We start from the raw sequence: 22,544 nt of genomic DNA, 5'->3' as shown, positions 1-22,544 counted from the left end.
AATAGACAAAGAAACATCTTCATCTGCCCTCAAGCAATGAGTTTAGGAAAAGTGGGTTTTACATTATAGATCGCGCAGAAACACAGGACTCACTGGCGCCGTCTTCTTCAATTGCATTCCGAGATATTTAATAACGTTCATTCGACCTTCGTCAGGTTACATAATGGATCTCAGCAAGAAAACAGGTGTTAAGGATGCTGTGCACACTGCGAAACTCAATGTCATTATGTGGTTAAGTGGTTAACGATTCAATTAAGCCCATCGGTAGTAGTGTAAACGCCATGGAGGGAAGAGCCTGGTCCGCGGCTAGTGGGCAGGCAATCAAGCCCCCAATAAAAGGCTTCAGTTTACGCTGCACTGCTCGGCCCTGTAATAACGGCACGTTGGGGGAACATGTGAAAGAAAAAAGGCACGAGGATCACAGCTCCATTCAGCTGAAATTAATTCACCATGTTCCCCCTCGTTAGTGGAAGCCCATCACCCAAAAATCACAATTAAGATACACAGGCAGTGAGAAGCTTGGAAGTCCGGGGGGGTTGGGGGGGCGGGTTACTTGTCATGAAGGATCTCCTTCAGTGAGTTTTGACAGCTCAGCAGAAAGTCGACTCCAAAACAAACTCAAAGAAGCGGGGCCTTGATATAGCATTCCAAGTCAAGTCCAAGTGTGTTCGCACGGCCCCGTATGAAATGGGACCCGAAAGGCTCAAAACATGAACCCAGCTGAAGGTCTCAAAACGATTTCAGGGGCTGCAGCAGACTAAAGGAGGGCACATTTGAATTACCAATAAAGATAGTTGTCGCAGAAAATTGGATTCAAATCCAACAAGAGGATTACAGCAGGTCTACTACTAATGTAGTAAATCCAACACATCTATTAAAGTGAATCCGAGAACCAGGAGAGGGAGTGATTACGTAAGTGCAATCAAACTCTGGAATCAAGTTCTCCTCATTGCTCCAGGTGCAGGTGGGGGTGCTTATTAGCGAGGAATGTGTTTTAGTGGACGAGGTCCTGGTGGTGCAGCACCTTCCACACTAATAATTCTCATTAAAAACGTTCCCCCAAAGACCTTCAACCTCTTTTTCTTCCCTCTGGGCTGTAAAAAAGTTTCCTGATAAGAAAAAGCAGCACGTCGTGTGGGCAGCAGCAGCACAGATCCAGTCGGCACACAGCTGCATGCTGGAAGCGGTAGATAAGAGGCAGGCACAGGCATAGATAGCGCCGGACTGGCTCCGACACGTTTTTTTATTTCCTGAGGGCCGGGACTCCTCCTGCAACCAGAAGGGCTCCATGTCCAGACTCCGTGCGCAGAGGGTACGAGCTGGCGAGTGCATCTTAAAAAGCACCCTAAAAAGCATCTTAAAAAGCATCGTAAAAAGCACCCTACACAGACAAACTACAGACTCTGAGACATCTGAGAAACAAAAAGGTTGCTCAAAATAATTACAGCGATGAATATAAGAAGCGGATACTTCTTGACTCCTGGGCCGCTTCTAAATAGCTCATCCTTCACGGTGCATTAGCGCTCTCACGGCATTGAAATGACGATGGGAAAAGATTATGTTTGTGTGCTTTAAATACACCACTGAGAACTGTTAGCGTCTCTTGAGCAATCTTGCACTGCTGATTGAAACCCAATATTACTTTATCATACGAGTTATTTGTTTTTGTTTGTCATCACAACATTTTTTTCACTGGGTTTATGATTTGGGGATGTTGTGAATCTACTGCAGGGGTTCTCAACCTTCTGTGATTCAAAAAAGAAATAAAGAATCCAAGAACCTAACCAACTAAATGAGAAAGAAGCGTAGCAACAAAAAAGAAGAATAAAGCATGTTATGCCTCCCGTCAGCTGTAAAGAATCCCATCCAATCACTGCCATTCTGAATCCAAATGTGATGTATTCAGGGTCATCTAAAATTCCATAACAACAGAGCAAAGTGGCTTACTGGGTAGAGAGGGTTGTCCGCCAACCGAAAGGTCACCGGTTCGATCCTCGGCTGCACCGTGTCCTGTGTCGAAGTGTCCCTGAGCAAGACACTGTACCCCTAACTGCTCCCCGGGCGCCTGTCATTGGCAGCCCACTGCTCCCTACATATACAGGGATGGGTCAAATGCAGAGAATAATTTCCCCACTGTGGGACTAATAAAGGAATGTTTCTTCTTCAAAGAGGAAAATCATGTACAGTAATAATCTGCATATAATATACACTGCATCATAAACATGCTCCGTATCAGGGATGAAACACACTATATATGTTCATAGGCACTTTTTACTATCAGTGAACGAATTCAAATATTTATCATCATATTTCTTCTTGACTTTTTCGGTATTCATCCGTATCCCCCAGATCCCAGCAATAAAATTGTTGAGTAAAGTGTTTCCAGAAAAGATTGGCGAAAAAACTTCCTAAATGAGATCCGGGAGGAGCAAAATATAAACTAGATTTCCCTCCCTGTGGTTTGAAGCTGCGAGGCTGGCGTTCTTCAGTGTACACAGGGAGGAGAAAATTGAGTCGGACATGTAATCAATAAAAGAAGGTCTGTTGAAAAAAAACAACAGAGACATATGAGAAGTGCAAACTGTGTTTGTGATCATGTCATATACTGCAGCTCAGAAGATTTGAAACTTTGCCAGCAACACACACACACACACACACCGCAGAGAACTCTGATACAGCAGAATCTACATTGGTGTGCTTTAGAAGAAAAAGGGAACTTACAGCAGTTTTGCTGTACAACCTGACCCACTTCAAACACTCACTGATATTCCGTGGTCAACTTCAGTCAAGCCGAAGTTGGACTGTGGCTCCGTGGGAGGGATGCGAAATCTATCCCGCCTCTGCACGCAGCAAGGCCGCTGGCTGACAAGTGAATGCAACGCGGGGATTTGTATTATTGATAAAAAAACCACACTACCAGCACACCTCCTTGATTTAGGGTACAAGTACAGAAGCACTTCACTTCATCTCCGGCTCTGCTGAGCCTGGCTCACCGAGCATTTTGCTTCAGAGTGTGCGAGTGCGTTCTAGTACTTACTCATGTCGTTCGAAGGGTTTCGACAGACAACAAATACCCCCCCCCCCCCCCCGTGCCCTCGTTGAGCATCACACTTGAAAGCTGAAGGAGAGCTTTTCTCCCTTTGTCTTGGTGTTGACACTTCCTCAAGCAGCTCACCTGAGCAAGTCAAACCAACGGGCTGCTGAAGAAACACACCGTTTGTAAATGTTTCAACTTTTCAAACTCGACAACATAAAGACCCTAAATGGGCCCCCTTTGTGTTTCCTGTTGCAATGTTTTTTTAATGCAGTAGCCGACAGGAAGTAAAACTTGGCCCAAGGCTGTCGCTCCGGCAACAGAATGGCAATGAAAAAGGGACTATTGCAAGTGAATGCCGACACTTGTAAAAGAGAGGTTTCTGTGTGTCGGTGACCCTGGTTGTACAAGATGCATTCTGTCTTCAGTCAACACAAGAAGCCCTGATTTGCTCCTGTAGCTGCCACTACCGCTTCCCGCTTGTATCCACTGATTGATTCGGGATATTATTATTATGAGGCAAACAGACTCCATCCCGCCCAGGATGTAATTGTCCGTGCAGGTGCTAACCACTAAAGGCTGAGGCTATCCTTTGAGCTCCAGCAGGATTTTGAGAGTCTAGCTGAGGCAGTTGAGCCTGGAAAATCTCTGCAGATTATTTTAAGCCCCAATTCCTACCCACCTTTTCGGCAGAGGAAAACGTGAACGTGCGATTTATCTCCAGTAGATTGGATTACTGTGACGTCCTCCCCGCTGCTTTGTCTCAAAAGACCGGGTGATGAGTTAACGCAGAATGCTACAGCCGTGAGTTTATAACAGAAGGGAAATTAAGACTCCCGAGGACGTCAAACCTGGCCGCGTCGGTGCGTGTGTGTGTGTGTCATCACTGCAAAATGTGGTCCTGGAGACTGGAACTACCACAGAATCGCTCTTTGGTGCTTCTTCTGCGTGTTTATATGTCTGTGAAAGCATCGCAACTGTGCACGATGCAGTCGCAGAACTTTACAGGTGTCTAAGAAGGTTTTTCGACCCGATGGACTGAAAGTGGTACACTTAGGCTGCTGCTAGAATTTGCCTGTGTTTTCGTCAAAATCTCTCCATTCCACCAGGCCTCCTGGGGCCCGGTTGCCGATCCGGCACCACAGGGGGCTCTGCTCGAATCAATCCCTGCTTCCCGACTGTGCAGCTAGCGTCCTGAAAACACTCTCGACTCAGAGCATTCCTTTGCAGTGCCCTTCCACAACAAGCTCCCCAGGCCTAAGAATTGTGATTTTTTTTTATACTCGTGTCAATAAAGGTTTGTTGAATTTCTAGTTGAATGTAAAAATCTGTCAGAAAAACATTATATGGCCCAGAGAAAACCAAGCGAGTCAAGCTCCTTAAATAGCTGCATTGCAATATTGCACAATATAAAAAAGGTAGAAAGATGTGATCGGGCCCCCAAACATGGCAAAGAGGAAACTCAGAGTTGAAGCCAAAGTGAAGAGTCGGACACGTCCTCTAATGGCAGCTTCCTTCGAGGAGACACTCAAGGAAAAATGTAGACATTGTTTAAAAACAGCCTTAATCTCGAGGTGACTGAATGACGTTCATTATTTTCTCTTTACAGGAAACGAAAAATGAGTCCTTTCGACTCAATGCAGTGAAAAATACACTTCAGTGGGTGGAATCAGCATAGTGTCACGGAGGGCAAGCAGCATTTCTAACATCTTCCACTCGGCTCCTCTTCACCAAAGTCACATTTCTGTCTATTTAGTTTGAGGGGAGAGGGGATCTTCGGAGGGAGATAGCAGGTCAACAATATATGCCAGATAGAAACGGTACACATCACCTGAAAGATGAGAACCTAAAGATCAATCTGAGAAGCTCAGCACAGCACTGTGTGAAGTGTTTCTATTCATGAATCTGTAATAAATATTGTGTTTTGTTTAGGCGCCTTTTAGAGTGTATAAGGGCTTAGAACATTATGATGCAAGTATATGATGGCCATACCCAAGCTCTTATGTATCATAGGTATTTTCAGCAATTCCTGGGATGATACCATTTATTACACCGATTTGATGCGAGATGAATGATTTTATACCAATTGAAAATATATCAAAAATGGCCAAGAATTCCTTCAAAATACCACATTAAGACACCAAGACTTTAGGGAACACCACTGAAAAAAACAAAAGGTGCGATTTGGTATCGAACACTTTTGACAGTTTAAGGTTTTGTCTGTAAGAATTGCATTTTCCAGCGATTGAATGGCAAGCACTTCTTGCTAATATTCTCGCTAATATTAAGCAGAACTTATTTTGACACTGTACATGTCTTGCAATGACGCTGGTTGTTCTTGAGCTTCTACTCAGCAGTGCCCTTTCCTCCAAACCTTCTACGTCTATTCTTAGAAAAGCGACCTTTCCCAATGTGTTGATCTTTGGAAGCATCTCGGCAGCTGTGGTGCGTTGACAGCAGACTTCAGTTTTGATTTTCAAATTTGACGGGAACACGTTAGACAATATGTCCAAGCCAGTGATGGGAAGTCATCAATTTTCATTAACTTTATTGCCGACTCCAGGCCAAGTGTGCCACTAAAGATAGATGACAATGGGAGACTATGCTGAGCAACACCAATGCTGTAGCACACTGAGGAAACTCACAAGTGGGACAAACGAAGACGGTAAATTGGATTACAGTATTCTCATTTTCTTGGAGAATGGTTTCCTGAAAACGTATTATCATGGTGACTCTGCATGGCAGTGAGGGTGGGGGCGATATGACCTGAAAGCCATATCAAAATGCATTGTTCCATTTTGAAACAATTTATTTGTATAGTCATCTGTGGACAAAATTCTCTCTCCTTTCTTTCTATCGAACATGAAACAGACGTAATATATGTCAGAGTCACATTTACTTCACCCATTCAGCAGTCAAAACCCTCCAGGGAATAGGCATATTTCACATTCCCTGTAAAAAGAAAATATATAATGTGCATTAAATCACATGTTTAAATTCATGGCTTCCCTTATGGCATTCCCTCTGGAGGTTGTTTTAGTCTATGGACGTATTCTATAATGACTGCAATTTGTGGGATGGAATTAATTGCTCGTATTTCTTTGACATTTTGCTGATTTCTCTTGTGTATCATGTTTCCTGAAGTCATAGTGTTCCCCGCAAGACTGACGCGGCAACCTTTTACTGAACTTACTGACGCTGTTGAGACACACGGCTTGGGTATATTCCTACCCGGCCCCACATTAAAGGCTCCTGGACTGAACTTCCCCTGGAGTGGATTCCAGTCACACAAAAGAAAGGCGGACCTCGTGCCAACTTGAAAGTTCAATGCATGTGTGGCCAAAACAATCTGCCAACGGGGCGATCCTTCTTTGTCAGTGTACGGAGGAGCTGTGACAGGAAAAGAAAGGCCTCGAGGGTAACTTGAGCAAAACCAAACACATCTTCGGACTTCTTCCAGCTCATCTTGATCAGGAATCCCTCAGTTCTTACACCCAAAACTCACCGTGGGGCAGATCAAGAGCGTTTAAGCCGAGTCATGAATATTGCTCCAATGCTGAACGAGTCATCAGGCTCTCGCTTGGAAACAAATTGTCATCTCTTGCATATCTTTGGATGCGAGCCTTTTTTGCACACTGCAGGGGGGCCGGCTACATAATTCACTGTGATATACAGTATTTATCACGCTCCTGATAACCTTGCCACAGTCTGTAAAGAACAGCTGTCCTACTAAGAGTGCACAGTAGCTGTGATCGCAAAGCTGAGAAATTGTTGTTTAGGATTGTTTAGGAGTGTGTACGGGCTCGCTCCTATTCATCATCATGGATTGAATTCTAATTGTTTTGTGCAGCACACATTTGAATCAGCTGCCCAGAAATATTTCAAACGATTACAGTGAGCAACAATCCACAGCAATAAACATAACAAAGCCATCTGTGCAAAGAAACAGGACACGAGGCCCGCCCAGATCAAAGTGGTTATTTGGAGGTAGCTTCACCGAGAGACCTCTCCCAGCCTGAACTTCATCTTTTTAGCAAAGAAGAAATAAGTGGTTTTGGGCCCACAAAAAAAAGAGAAGATAATATTGGATATTTCAGACCGTCTCAGACTGTAAAGTGTTTCATTTCCTGCACTTTATAAACCCAATATGAATAGCAGAGTAGATTAGAGGCCGGGGAAAGCTCACTTTGTATTTCACATCAGAGGGAGAAATCATTTTTTTGTATTTGTAGCTTGTGGTAAGGATTTAGTAGAAATGCACAGACATTTCTTGTTTATTTTCCACGTTTTTTTAATGTACGCATCCTTCTTTATGCGACGCTCAATGAATGCAGCCTGAGCTCAACAACAAGGAGGTTGAAAGGCTGGAAGAGGGGGGGGGGCAAAGTGATTAGCATCCATCACTGTCTGTTCCTCTGTGACAGCGAGAGGGCCGTGACAAGATGGAGGAGGCACAATCAGGGGCTACAGCAAAGGCATGGCGGGAAGAAAGAAGCCTGGGGAGGGGAGAAGATGAGCTTTGCCCCACTGGAACAAATAACAAAGTTGGGACATCGGATTTTGAAAGGTCAAGATAAGGACAGAAAGAAAAGAAAAGGTGTGCTTTATGAAGGTGACAGAGGTCCCAATACTCGTTGTTTGCGTGTGCGGGAACGTTAAAGAAGAATGGCTACAATGCAACTTAAAGCGACCGAGTTATCTAAAAATATGCAGATGCAAATGGAGGGTATTTGCCGAGCGTGACCATTCCCTCATATTTTTGAGAGATGTCTCCTTCGGTCACGCTACTGTGACGAAAGTCCTCAGCTAAGTGTCGGGAATTTTGTGACTTCTAATTTTCCTCATGACAAGGGAAGTGTTCGAAGCAGGGTTTGATGGCAAAGTATTATTTAAAAAAAAAGAGAGACACTGCTGCAGGATACTCTGCCAGTATGTAATCCAAAATCATCAAATAACACGTTGGCTGCTATTCTTTTTCATATGTTTGATGTGTTTTTGTTCCAGCACGTCTTTATACTTTGTTTAGAGGGTCGGCGGTTCGATCCCCGGCTCCGCTAGGCGCATGTCGATGTGTCCTTGAGCAAGACACTTCAACCCAAATTGCTCCCGTAGCTGTGCCTACGGTGTGACAGAATCTGAATTGTAAGTCGCTTTGGATAACAGCGTCTGCTAAGTGACTGTAATGTAATGAGTGATTTGTCAGGTTTTTGATGTAAACCTGAGGGAAAAGTCAAATGTTTTCTTTTCTTTCGGTATACTCTAAAATACAAAATTCTGTGATTATTAGAATTGAACCAACTGCAGTCAAAACTGGTATCAGGAGGCGACCTCCGCGTCTCAAACATGAGGCCAATGTGGTAGAGCCTTAAACGTGCATTCTTTCTAATGGCCATCAGGGGGCGACTCCTCTGGTTGCAAAAACAAGTCTGATTGTATAGAAGTCTATGAGAAAATGATCCTACCAGTTTGCAATTTCTGATATAATATTTAAATGGTATCGACTTGACTATCCGGCCGGGCTTGCATCAACAGTCCCTGAGAAGTCACCCTCCAGGTCTGTATCTCAGCCCCTGCACAAAGAGCTAACCCAGGCTGCTGTGAGTTCTGCAATTACACACTGGATTTCCTCACTGGCCTCATTTTTTGGCCATGCTGCCAAACAAGCTTTCCAGGCAACCACCAACCAAGCTGCTGAGTGGGATAAAGCGAAGCAACGGCTGACAGGAGACTGAAAACAATTCTGGTTTGCTGTGACAGTGCGACATCGAAAACATCCACAACAGAACTTTTTCCAAGTGTAATGTCAAAAGGTGCAGTTTGTAGTGAAGAGCACACTGAGAATCACCACCCTGCTCTCTGCAGCTTCTCTCGGCTCTGCAGAGCTTTAGAGGGTCTTTAAGCTTGGTTTTAGTTAAACAGCCTCCAAATTTACTGTTTTGGCTCATTCACTGCAGATTCAGCAGTACAATCCAACACAGAGCAGCAGAAAAAGAAAGTAAGCGACTATAGCTGGAGGACACGGTGATGGAAATGGTGGAAATGGAGCATTTAGAAAGCTTGATATTTCCTTAAAAAGAGAGACCAACAGAGCTAATAGTGGAGGGAATATTACACTTAGAATTCTGCTTTTGTAGATGTTTGTTAAGTGATGTGTTAGGGCTGGACGATATGACCAAACATGTTGGAACAATGTTTTATTTTGTAACCACATTTGTATTAGTTTACACATTTTCCCCCATTATGTACAGCGATCAAATAACTGAAATGTTGTGTTGATGTCGCACATCTACATCCATTTACTAAGGTAATCACATATGCATTATCAATGTAGATATTTACATTCTCATAGTAACATGGGGGGGAAAACAAATGGTGTGGTTTGCAGTTTCAAGAGTATTGTCCTCAGGAATTATGTTTTTTAAGAAGTAACGGGTCGTTGAGGATTGATCACATATGTACAGTGTATACAACACTTATTGTCGTCTATCTCACTGCTGCACGCTACTTTTGAGACTTCTGCCGATCAAGTTGGCTAACTAGCTAGCTAGCACGATGCTAACATGAATGGGGTTGAAATAAGTCAATCTTGCAGCTCTTCTAGACTTTCCAAATGTTGACCAAATTGATCAAATGCTGATCGTGAAACAAGTCATCTCACAAAAGGGGTTGCGACACTCAAAATGATTTACCCATCTTTTTTAGTAGATTTGTGCTTGTTGGCTTCGGAGACATGCAAGACTATGTAGTCTGACAGCAGATGAGGAAAAAGATGGTCTGCCCAGAGATAGATGACACGGGTTGTTATCGGTAATTGGTTTTCAAATCTCTTGACGTTATATCTTTCTCTGACCAAACCACAATAATGTTGGAGAAGCGACTTAGCTGAGGCAGCCAAGTATATGCCACAGTGATAAAGAAGCTTTATGTCGTAGTCAACTCAGAGCCCAAACAACAGCAACAATGAAATTTGCGTGGGGAGGCGGCACCATAACGAGCCAGAATAAATCGAATTAGCTTTAATGTGAATGATCTTTATGGGGGAAGCTTCCAGGCTGACAGTGTAGAAGATAAATAAATAATGTACTCGAGAAGGATAAGTATTTATTCCACAGACTGCAGCCTTGGAAAAACATCTACAACACATAAATAGCCATTCAGGCCTGCAAGGATGAGATATGCCGTATACTGAGAGAATGAACAGAGAAATCAGCCTCCCAACTAAAGTGCTAAACAATAGCAATAAAACACACATAACTCCTGCCAATTCATTACCAGGAGGAGGATAATGCAGTCATGCTGTCTCAACCGGATAAAAAAGAAGAAAAAAAGCCAGCTGCGGAGCGACGAAGCCTGCCACTGGAAATGAATGGTACTCATCAAGAAGTAAAAGAGCCATGAAAAGCGGTGGGTTCTTTTCGCCCACAACAGGACGACTTCTTGAATTAACCGGGGACGCCTCGGATGGTCGTGTGCCATTGATTTCTTTGGGAGGCGCTCGATCAAGACGACATGTGTCATAAAGCGTCGGCCCGAATTGGAACCGCAGCGCCGACGGTGTTAAGTCGGTCTGATTTGGTCGGAGCCATCAGCGCTCACCAGTAACGAGACCAAACAAGAGACGCGTTGGTGGGGCCGGTTGTGGCAAATCTCTACATGGTCGAGTATGACGTTTGCATGAAATGCATTATGCGCCCGTCAGCTACAGCTCTACGTTTATAGCTGGCTCACTGTGGCAGCATCTTCTTACATTGTGATATGCAGATCTGTAGTATCATAGCATATGTAGACATATGTAGACATATTTTGATAGTGATCACAAACATCAATCAGGGGCCAGGGCTATAAACGATATTTAGAAATGAGGAACTGAGAAACGAACATGTTCGCCCAGTAAGAATCAATAATTTATAACAAATAAGAGATGTGCAGCTTTGTAAATGTGACAAACACAATATCTAAATGTTGTTCTAAAATAGAAAATGTTTTTCCCACCCCCCGTTTTTCGCATCCAGGATAGGACTGTTGGCTCTGTCAGCACTTTGCCGTTGTTAGCACTGTTGCAAGTCAGCGGCTCAGCCGACCCCATGTTGAGAGCCGCGTGGATGCAATAGATATGCTAGGAATTTTAAATGATCTATAGCACCATTCAAAAAATGGAAAAATATCTCTCCAGATCAAAAGCCAGGACTTCAGTTTACATGATAGCAAAATGATGACTGGTGTGTTAACTGCATGCCATATTAATCAGAGCACTACAAAGCCAAAGTTCCTCCTGAGTTACCATATGACTGGTTGCTGACCAGCAAAGTAGCATTTTAAAGTTTTGTATTCAAAAATAGGTTGGTTTTTTTTTTTGGTGGGGGATTAAGTGGACAGTTTTTTTTAAACATGAGTAGCTTTAAATGGTATGTAAAGTTATATAATGTAGCAGTACTTATACCAAAGTACACACCCCTGGTATTAGGGTATGTAAAGGGAACCGCACAGAGACAACTACTACACTCTAATAGCTGTCTTTGTGCGGCCCTCCTTTGTCTGATGTGGTTTCAATGACTTACATGGCAGTGCGTTTGATTCCAGCCAGTAGCAAGCGTTTTCACTGAATGTTTGATCAAAGCGGGAGAGTGAAGTTCGGCTTTCTTGTCTGAGTGGAGAGCTTATTCTGCACTACAGTGTGGGTGAGCCATGAGTCAAATAAGCTGCCACAGGGTCTTGAGCGCGCACAGAGCTGCAGGAATACAAATGTACTCCCGAGCGAACAACATGCGTTACCCCGTGGATTTGGACTTTTGGGAATTTGGATTTCCACAACACAATAAAAGGTCATCTCTCCATTGACGCTGAGGAGCTCGCTGCCAAGAGAAGACATGAACGATATGAAAAGCATGAAAAAACCGCAAAGCGACTTCGCATTCGGTCCACGTCTTGTGTCAGCACCGCTATCAAATTTTGATAGCTACGAGCGCTAATTGCTCGAAAGCCGTGTTTCTCATCCCATTAGCTTATCCCTTACAAAAAGGCGGAGGCCACATTCATCAGGAAATTAGATTGCAGAGAGACTTTCCTTAATCAGAATGTAAAACGTTATTCATGCCTAAACTAAGCCAAGCACTCCTCATTGGCATTCTGCGCTGACCCAGCCTTCAACGACACGAAAAAACATGCTCAAGTCACAGGTTTCTTCTTGTTCGATTTCAAACACTACACTGTGTTAACACAAGCACCCGTTCTTCAAAACACACAGTGGAATGAAACACTACAAGGGAGCATATTAATAGCTAAACGTCTGCAAATGTGTGAATCGTGTTGGGGGCATTTTAGCTTTTACAAATGCCTTTTCGATGAATTCAGACAGGAAGGGCGGGAAAGTGTAACAGAGGGAGACAGGAACAGCATGCAGCGCCTCACGCAGAGCCAGAGACGCGGGGCCGCATTAACTCAAATCAGCCGTCGTGATTTGCCTCGAATCAGAGGAGGTCTGGAGTCACAGTGTGAAAGCAATAATGTAATGAGGCTGATGGGAGCTCTTTCTCATCAGCTCACCTGCTCCGTTTACCTCGGTTATCGGCTCGTCTCAGGTTGTGATTTAGATCCATCTGACCTATCCCGGAAAGACGTTTGCATCCGAATGTCAACGGGCAACAGATGGTTATGAATGCAGAAAGTGCCTCTCGCACTCGTTCATCTATTTTATGGTCTACAAACGTTTAAAGGGTTCCGGTAAACGGAACTCAAATATCGCTGCAACAAACTTTCTTGTGACATTTTCATGAATCGTCCGAATGACAGTTTGGGATATTTATCCTCATTGTTGTCTACTTTATTAAGGGACGTCACTTTTAGTTCTACAAACTTGTGGTGGACGTTTTTCATTGTCTTATGGCAATTTACTCGAACACTTAGAGGAGAATATAATCAGCGGGGCAGTAATTAAACATTGAAATGTATTCATTTTTTATTATTTTAATCATTGTTTATTAATTCTCCAGCTGAAATAGCATCATCTACATAATCAAGAGTATGCTAGCCATAATGAATTATTTCATCACTTTGGTTTTGGGCCAACTATAAAAAAATGATGCAACTGTCTTTTGACAGATAAAAGAAAAACTACATGCCAATACTGATATATTTGCAATGAGTTAATATCAATAGCTATAATAGCTCTTAACAATATTAGCACATTATGCTACAAGAGATGTTATTACTGCACACAATAGTGCAATACAAATTAAAACTGCAGGCAATACAACTGCTGTTCTACCTCAATGGAGTTTATTCCTTATGACATTGTATATTTGACGTGCATGTTTCCCTAGATTGTGTTGTGAAAGGCTCCAGAGTGACGATGTTTACCTCCCTGTGCACACTGGGCATAATTCAGAAATATTATAACAAGCCACACTTACACAGAGGCCTTGCTCAAACAACTTACAAATGGAAAGGCGTAGCATCCTTTTGTAGAAGCATATTATTTAACATAGACGGACTGTACGGTTACATGCACTGTGTTAAATAATCACTAAGAGCTATGGACACCAATTAGTCCCACGACATTACAAATGATATTCTTGATAAAGCACATGTGGAGGCTTGTGGTAAAAACAGATCTGCACCGACTGACATAGTTTCCCATGGTACAGTTCTGCTGCCTACCTTGGTGTCGGCACTACTCTTTGACAATTCAGTTTGCATCTCAGCATATTTCAACTTTGACCAGCTGACCTTTCAAAGTACTACCAATGAAACGGAAGCTTTCTATTGCACGAGCGAGCGCTGTGAATAAAGGTCTTGTACATCTGTGTGTCAGATAAACAAGGCTGCAACACTTCACAACGTTTCCCGACATTGGGAGAAATATTGCATTACGAGTTGTCACAGAAGTGAGGCGGTAAGTGCTGAGCCTGTATGAAGCCCTTAAGGCACAACTACACTACGGGACTTTTTAAAGGGGAGCGGGTCCAACTGCTGTAAAAAATGAAATAAAATGTGTCCAGACAACAAAAAACGTCTATAATATCGGCTTGGTTGTTGTTGTTGTATGTATATTTGATCAAGTCCCATTATGTTGGTGGACCTAATTATATTACATCAACCTCTACAAAAATCTATTGAGTGAAAGAGCAGCGGTGTGATTACAGATCAACACCAATTTTTACTGCTACTGCACAGAAGCAATGTAGCTTCCTGTGGTATAGACTCCAATACAAGCGTATCCGCGATGTCAATTCTGACCTGGTAAGTCCAGTCAGTGGTGGATCCATCTCAAAAAAAACATACTAACTAAAGACTATACCGAACTATACTGAGTTCTAAACTTACATTTTACTTTATTTGGTCGATAACATATTTCAGTTACAATATTCCATAGCACAAGCAATATGGTGATATCACCATGGGGTGATATCACCATATTGCTTGTTTTGTGTCAACGAATGGTTGAAGAACCCAAAGATAATCAGTTTGCTGTTGATTAGAGAAAGGTGTCAACTCTTTAACATTTAGAAGCTTGATTTAATGAAACTACAATCGGAATTTATTGTGCAACCCTGTTAACCAATGACAAACAAAAAAAAGAAAACTTGTAAAACCTTGTTAACCAAGAATGCTTGGCAATTACAGTTGCCAATTAATTTTCTATTACAGGAAAATGATACCATTATTATGATGTGTTTAACTAGAGGCGGATCAAGGATTAATAATGTGTCAAACCCATTATGACATGGGACACATGGGATTCATTGTTTTGGTTTTGTACCATGAGATTTGAGGGATTACTGGAATTGGTATTGGTATCGACAACTGAAATTCTATGTTTAAGGGATAGTATGGTTAGCCTTTATGTTCATGACCCATGGGTCAAAAGGAGGGCAATAAACACAAGTCTTAAGATTACTTTATACAGCTATAACTGCACATTGTATTGGCGGGTTTAATTGAAATATAACTGAAGCTACCGTCTTACCTTCTGTGTTATCTATGCCGGCCTTTTAAAATAATTTATGCATTAGAAAGTGTCATAAAAAGTGTTATTTCCATCTCAAACATCACAGTGTCAAATATATCTTTTCAAGTGCCTGGGACTTCAGTATTCATACATTTTTTTCTCTTCGTGCATCTTAATATTCTTCCAGAATGACACATCATATGAAGTTAACAAAAAAAAGATCCATTAGCACTAAAAAATAAGCTTTTTACAATATGGGGGCGGCGTGGCTCAGGAGTTAGTGCAGTTGTTTTGTAATTGTAAGCTTCGCGGCTCCCCTAGAGAGCATGTCCCAAGTGTCCTTGACCAAGGCACTGCGAACACTCACCTTTTTCCTGATGAACAGGTTGGCACCTTGGCAGCCAATCAGCGTATGAACGGGTAGGCGTGTGTTGTAAAGCGCTTTGAGCAGTCGGTAGACTGGAACAGCGCTATATATGAACCAGTCTCATCCAGGGACAGAAGAAAACGGGACACGAGGATGGAAAACAGGCAGTTACATGCATAGACCCAAGTTTACCTCAGCCGTCTCATTTGCAGAAGCTCGTGATTAATTGAGATGCCGAGCGGACTAATTAATTCACAGAGACGGTGAGAACAAAGGCTTTGACATTTGTAGGAGTCGACACCTTCGCCCTGCAAGACACAAATATTAATTGTCTTTGACTGAGGCAAAAGTCACTTGTGTGATTTTTTTAGCCCACACAAGGGATTCGATTTGGAAACAGACGCAACGACGTTGGGGAAAATTGAGCTGGTAATAAGCGGCCGTGTAATCATCCTGCTCCAATTTGATTCCTGGGGTGTAAGAGCCTGCAGTAGTCGCGCTGGAGGAGAAGCTCTCTGATGTTTCCGACTGACGAAGAGGCTTTTCCCGCAATCTGACAACTCTAGGTGGAAAGATGAACTTGTTGTCGATAGAGTTTTTCTCCGGTGACAGTGAGGAATGGCGAGCACGGAGCAGATCGGTGATGATGTTATCAGTCACTGTGTGATCTCGCACGGAGAAGATGAGGTGCGCCGGACCTTCTGAAGGCCGGCGGCGAGTCGCACACATGAGTGATGTCAACATTAGAGCAGCAGCACGGTCGCTTTTCCTAACTAACGCGGCCATTTCTCGGCTGTGACAGTCAATATGGGCGAGCCGTTACTGTAATCACAATCGCTATAGACGGCACATAATTAGCAAGAGCACCGCCCACGAGGATTGTGATTGGTTTAAAAAAATACAAACAAGCCAAGGCTGGTTTTTTTTCTCCCCTCTTAACCAGAATGATGATTCCACTATCGACTTGTCATACGACATGACCCCGTTGTGTTTGTTTACATCAGAACGTCTCCAACACGATGCCAGAATAAACAGCGGGGTTTCCCCTACCGCTAGAAGACTTGGGCACCGTGCAGAAGCATTTCTTTTTAAGCCGAATGAAGAGAAAACTACGGCGAGACACGTTTTTGTTTTTGCTGTCATTTCTGGTCGCTGCATCTGTCCCCTCATCTGCTCTGCGTGGGCCATGGCTGAGACATCGCTTCCACACACACACACACACACACACACACACACACACACACACACACACACACACACACACACACACACACACACACACACAGCTAAAAGGAACCAGGTGAAGTGAAGATGACATCGATAATAGGTGTTTTTCCCAGATGGCCTTTGAACAGCTAGAAAGATTGGAAGAATAAGCCGCACTCCACAGCTTCGGTGTGGGAACATTTTGGGCTGAGAGCCTTTTTTTTTTTTTTTTTTGGGTTGTCTGGTTGTATTTATCCATCTATATATATTTATATATATTTTTTTTTTCACATTCCAATTCCTGAATATCTTTAAGACTTAAAAAGGTATTAAACAGTGTGTACACACATCATTATTCTATTATATGATCATTATATAAGTGGCATTAAAATGGTGTTTAAATGACAATAATATTGTTTATCTCCATTATTTTTGGGACAATATATCGTCTGACTAAAGTAGTTATATTGACAGGTCTGGGTATGACTATATATTTACTGTTATTGAGTCAAAGAACAGGCGTGATTGGTAGGGCTGGGAATCTCTCAGCACCTCACGATTCTATTCCGGTTCAGAGTGCTACGATGCGATCATAAATATCTGCTATTTTTAAAACACCGCATATTTGTATGATTCATAATTTTAAAAAACTGATGAATTTACTTCCATTATCTTTTATTCATTTAATATTAGTTACAAATAGAAGAGACGTGTCGACTGGAGGGTTACACTTCCAAGCACTGCAAAGAGAACCAACAAGAAAATAAATACAACGCCTTGGCAAATAAAGTTGCACTCAACTTGGTGACTCGCTTCGCCCTTCCCTATTTGGCCAGAAGAAGAAGAAGAAGCGAAATGCTTCCATAAATTAGCTATTAAACCAGGGGCTGCCGGTCTGATTGTATCCATATTCGGCTGCTCAAGTTCAGCCTCACCAAAACGCCGCTTGTATTTAGCCTGGCTTAGAATGCAAACAAGACGCACGTGCATTACGTCTGTTCCAATCAGGGAACCACAGAATCATAACATTGAGAACTGGGGTCTAAATTTCCAATTATCGAGTTCACTGCATCGAGTCCTAAATGCATAATGCATCTAAGAATGGATTTTGTTCCCCCAAATAGCATTTACAGATCAGCACCAGTTGCTGATCTGTAAGCGCGGTATACTTACAGACAAGAGGGCCACAGACATTTAGAGGTTTAGGTCAGTGTAACACATGCTGGCAAGCCAAACGTAAAAACACTTTCAATGTTAGCAGGGCTTCTATCAACTAACATTCATGATCAAATAGTCTGCCCATTCATTTTCCAATTTAGTAAATAATTGTTTCTAAAAAAATGGCCCAAAAAATAGTGAAGGTGTACAAATGTTGAGATAGCTTTAAAGACTTCACCTAACAATAACAGATGACAGAGAAATGCAGCGAATCCTAATTATCCTCCGCAATCCTACATTTTGTGTTTAATTATCTACGACGACAAAGGCTTTTTGTTTTTCTTCTTTTTTTTCCCTTCCCATTTCTGTCGATCGACTAATGCAGTGGTTCTCAAACTGTGGGGCGCGGTGGTATTACAGGTGGGGCGCAGGTGGAAATGCAGAATTTTTGTATTTCAAAAAAAATAATTTTTTTAAAGTCATAAATAAATACATGCCGAAATGCCTGTACTTTCGTGTAAATGTTTATGTTACGTCGTTAACAGCTTACGCTTGCGCATGCGTGACGGCCATGATCCTTGGCGACTCACATGTGTGGCTTAGTGTTCCAAATGAAGAGACATTTGGCAGGCGGGAACAGAAAAGCTATCGCGAGACGAACAGCAAGCAGCCAAGAAGAACATATGATGAGGCCTATCTTGCTCTGGGTTTCACAGTGAACGCGGTAGAAGATGAGGAGAGACCAGTCTGTGTTTTATGTCTGAAAACTAGATGCGGATAGTATGAAACTTGTTTTGTTTAGTTTTTCACAGGTTGCACTTCATTGTTATCTTGAAAAGATGTTGAGTGCAAAACAGGTTAATTGCAGCCAATTGCAATAAGCTATTTTTTGCCAAATTGTAGTTATTTTTTGCACAGATATAACATTATTTGCATTGTTCTAACAAAGTGATTGCACATTTTATTTGTTTTTGTCTGATGGAGCAATCTGGTTTACTTAAAAGTGATTGCAATTTTCTTTATTCTATTATTTGAAAAAGCACAGACGGAGGAGTCACAAAATGTTGTTTCAATAGAAATTCAACATAGACCATTTTGTTACAATTGTGTTGGGGCATGAACATTTTTCTTCCTCCAAAGTGGGGCGCGACAGAAAAAGTTTGAGAACTACTGGACTAATGGATCAGTCGACTGCCTATTTCTGCAGTACATGTTAAGCTGTTGACCTCTGCAAACGAGCAGAAGGCGCTACAACACTGGGCAGAAGGCCACGTGTTCAGTGAGTGAGGCTACACCGCTCGAGCCCTCGTCTAGTTGCTCCATCTGACAGCGAGACGTGTCAGGATGTGTGTGATTCAGCTCAGCGGCAGATTGATTGTGTTAAATCCTGCTCCAGGTAACTTAACACCGGTGTCTGTCTGTCTGTCTTTGCCAGTGTTAAATGCAATCTACCGATATATTCAACCCTCTGAACCTGTTGCATGCTAAGCCGACACCCCCTTTTGTTGATTCTATTATGTCTGAACACACAGATGTCACAAACAGACGACTGAAATCACAACTTATTACCATTTTTTGTTTTTTTTAAATACAGTACAAGTGAAGATGTCCACTGAGAATAAACTCCTTCAGTCTGCTGAGGAATCCAATCAGAATGGAGTGATCATGCTGATTGTGCATTCATGAGTACACAAACAGGCACGTGACCTAGATGTAAAGAATTGTAAAAACAAAAAAAAGGCTCCCTCCACATGGCAACCCTGCACTTCCTGTTTACATCATCCAAAGCATATTTTCGTTTCACAAGAAAAAAGGCAGACAATGGGGCAACAAAAAAAGGAAAGAGATTTAATTTGTGTCTGTTTATATTATGAGGCCAGGATGTCTCAAAATGGCTCTTATATCCCCTGCTATAACGCTGACACTCCATCCATTCATATGCAGGCATTGTACCATGTGTTGAAACCCTTTGGACATGAGGCTCCTAGACCTAAAACATGACACGGCGAATGATGGCTGAAAACAACATATGACAAAAGCCTGCATGCACACCTGCTATTTCAAATCCGTCCTGTTAAACCTGAATATGTACTGTTTGTATTAATGATATTCTCCATCAACAGTGAATTACAGACATTTTTCAGGAGATTTGTTTTTCTTTTTTTACAGCTTCTTAAGCATTCCCAACTTTACAACATTGTCAGCAATTCATAATCACCACTATTTTGAAGCTGAGTAAGACTTTTCACTACATCCACATGAGCTTTATTCAACTCTGCTTGGAATCAGATTTACAAGATCACCTTGCTCTACTACTGTCAACTAACACTGTCCTGAATTGCAATTTGTAGTAGCCTCAGCCCTCAGGGCTAATTCATGCTGATATTCACAGCATAAATCATGATGCTTGGAGAGCAGCAACTCAATAACTGCTGCCGGCGGCTGCAAAACATCCAGAGCTTGTTCAATGCATGTTACCCCCATCAACCTGTTAAAAAAGAAAGGCACACGGCAGATTGAGAATGTGTGAAACAATGGTTATTGCTGACTTCAACAAGTCTCCCAAAGACCTTCTCTTTCACAACCACCAAAAAAAAAAAAACGGTGACTCCTCAGCCATGAAATGAGAACCCTGGAACAGAAAACCAGAAGTGCCACACAGTCAGACGCTTATCCGTCATCAAAGCAAGTGGGTTTGTATATCCATTACTTACGTTATTAATAGCTCACGGCAACACAATGGCAACAGCAATTCACAAAGCCATTGTCTGGTTGCCGAGTTCCAATTGAAAACCGTAGGCGGGATGTCTGACAAGTGAGGATGAAAGGTAGATGTCATTGAATAGATCCTTGTTCATTATGAAGGCTGGGAGCCCTTTGTCTCCATACCCCCCTCCCCCTGACAATAATGCTCTCAACATCCCAAAGCCTCAGTCCACACACACACACACACACACACACACACACACACACACACACACACACACACACACACACACACACACACACACACACACACACACACACACACACACACACACACACACACACACACACACACACACACACACACGGGTTGTACACACTCACAGCGAATATGAGCAAAACTCTTGAAATAGTGCCTCAGAAGATATTTTACATTAGCTCACAACCTAAGAATATGTGTGTTTGAGGTACAGCAGCTTAACCTGAGTCGTTTATATTTAGATACTGACACCGTAAGAAGTAGACATTTCTTATCGTGTATAGGCTACCTCCATCATCATCAACAACAACAACAACAACAACAACGACGACTGACACAACATATCTACCCGAGACTGGACATACAAATGTCAGCGCCACTACGAAAACTGTCAAAGAGGGTCACAGCGAGTGGGTGACACGCATATATTTTGCCGTGATTTTGCTTCAAAGTGACAACTAGTAAAAGAAAAATAATAATACAGCACGAAAGAGAGGCGGAACTCGACGCTAGCTCAGAATCCACCTTGCACTGGACTTGCGCAACAAAGTTTCCCGTTAGGTCCGGTTGCGTGCATTCATTACGGAAACACAAAAGTGGAGCACATTGCTTGACTGAATAAAAATCTGAAAACACATGCTAAGTACTCCACGGGAACAATGTCAACTTCCGACTTTTTTTGACGGCAGGGCAACGTCTCGCAGGTTGCAAACGTGTGCACCGATACACGAGAGATTGTCGAGAAACTCGACCGCTAAACTCTGAAACAGCAGTGAGGGAATCTCAGTTCTCATAGCCAAAGAGGGGGGTGGTGGTAGGGGAGGGGGGGGGCAAAACAAATGAGACCGCCTGTACTTACACCGAAACAAGAAGAGGTCCGAAAAAGTCCCGTAGTAGAAAATAAAAAAGCCCAAGGTGCACGGTGCTCCACGGTCTGAGCTCCACATCCAGCAGTCTCGTTCCCTCCTCTGTCCTCCTCAGACCTCGGCTCCTCTACCGCTGCTGGAGAAGTTCGCTGACGTCAACGAGCACTCGGTTGACGCTCTTTGGTCGCAACTTGAATAATATATGGGGGAAAAGGAGGGGAAAGACGCGACCGGAAAGAATCGGCGAGGCAGGCACCACATTAAAATACGAGGCTTGCCCTTTCGCGACCATATTCATTAACAGAAAAAGAAGAAGAAGGGGGAAAACTGTGCCTCAGCTCTGAAAATGTGAATAGAGTGGACATAAATGTCTGAATAAAACATTTAAAAAATAGTTACACACCAAGTAGTTGCAAGCATGCCTTGCTGAGGAAAGTTATGAAGCAGCTTCTTTGCTTCAGGAGGTGCTCGGGGTTTCTGCACTACTATTTGGGCATGTAAATGTCAAAGAATGGACACTTTGACGTTCACCAAAAGCAAAGATAATGGCACAAACGGCCAGTAAAGTACAGTCATTTAAACACAACGTCAAGTGTAAAGTTTATCAGGACTGCCTAGCAGCTGAATTTGGTCCATTCAGAAATGCTAGCGAGTCGTTAGTCTCATCTTTGCTGTAATTGGACACAGTAATTGCTTAATTAATGTTAGCTGGTGTAATGCTAGCCGGCTAACGAAGGTAAGCCCATATGTCTTATCCCAAACCTTAAGCTAATAGACTACTCATAGTGATTTAGCTTTTCCAAATTGTATTAATAGATAAATTAAGCGTCAGTAAAGTTAGTTACTTCGTTAGTTGAGTTAAAAAATCTATAAATAGTCGGATATTATCTTTTTTGTGTATGTGTGTGTGTTTTATGGGGTTTACAAAATTAAATAAAAGTTTCGAGGCACCTCAAAGTAAAGTAGCCTTCCTATTTTGCACAGCTTTGATACAGTTCAGT

At 42.5% G+C, this 22,544-nt stretch overlaps 1 protein-coding gene across 5 annotated transcripts in view; it reads right to left on the bottom strand.

Annotated features, from left to right (window-relative positions):
* gulp1a (GULP PTB domain containing engulfment adaptor 1a) overlaps positions 1-21,712 on the bottom strand; it is a 67,435-nt gene extending 45,723 nt beyond the window's left edge. For 2 of the 5 annotated variants that reach the window (XM_079277174.1, XM_079277177.1), the window contains exon 1: positions 21,537-21,711. The gene's annotated coding sequence lies outside the window, so the exon portion shown is untranslated. Of the gene's footprint in view, positions 1-20,426; positions 20,521-21,536 lie in introns of all 5 variants that reach the window. The other 3 variants (XM_079277175.1, XM_079277179.1, XM_079277182.1) reach the window with 3 other exon arrangements.
* Between the last annotated feature and the right edge of the window lie 832 nt (positions 21,713-22,544).

The sequence above is a fragment of the Melanostigma gelatinosum genome, assembly GCF_949748355.1.
Source record: "Melanostigma gelatinosum genome assembly, chromosome: 10".
Classification (NCBI taxonomy): Eukaryota; Metazoa; Chordata; class Actinopteri; order Perciformes; family Zoarcidae; genus Melanostigma; species Melanostigma gelatinosum.
Note: the sequence above shows the minus strand (reverse complement) of the source record. Positions and strands in the feature narration are given on the sequence as shown.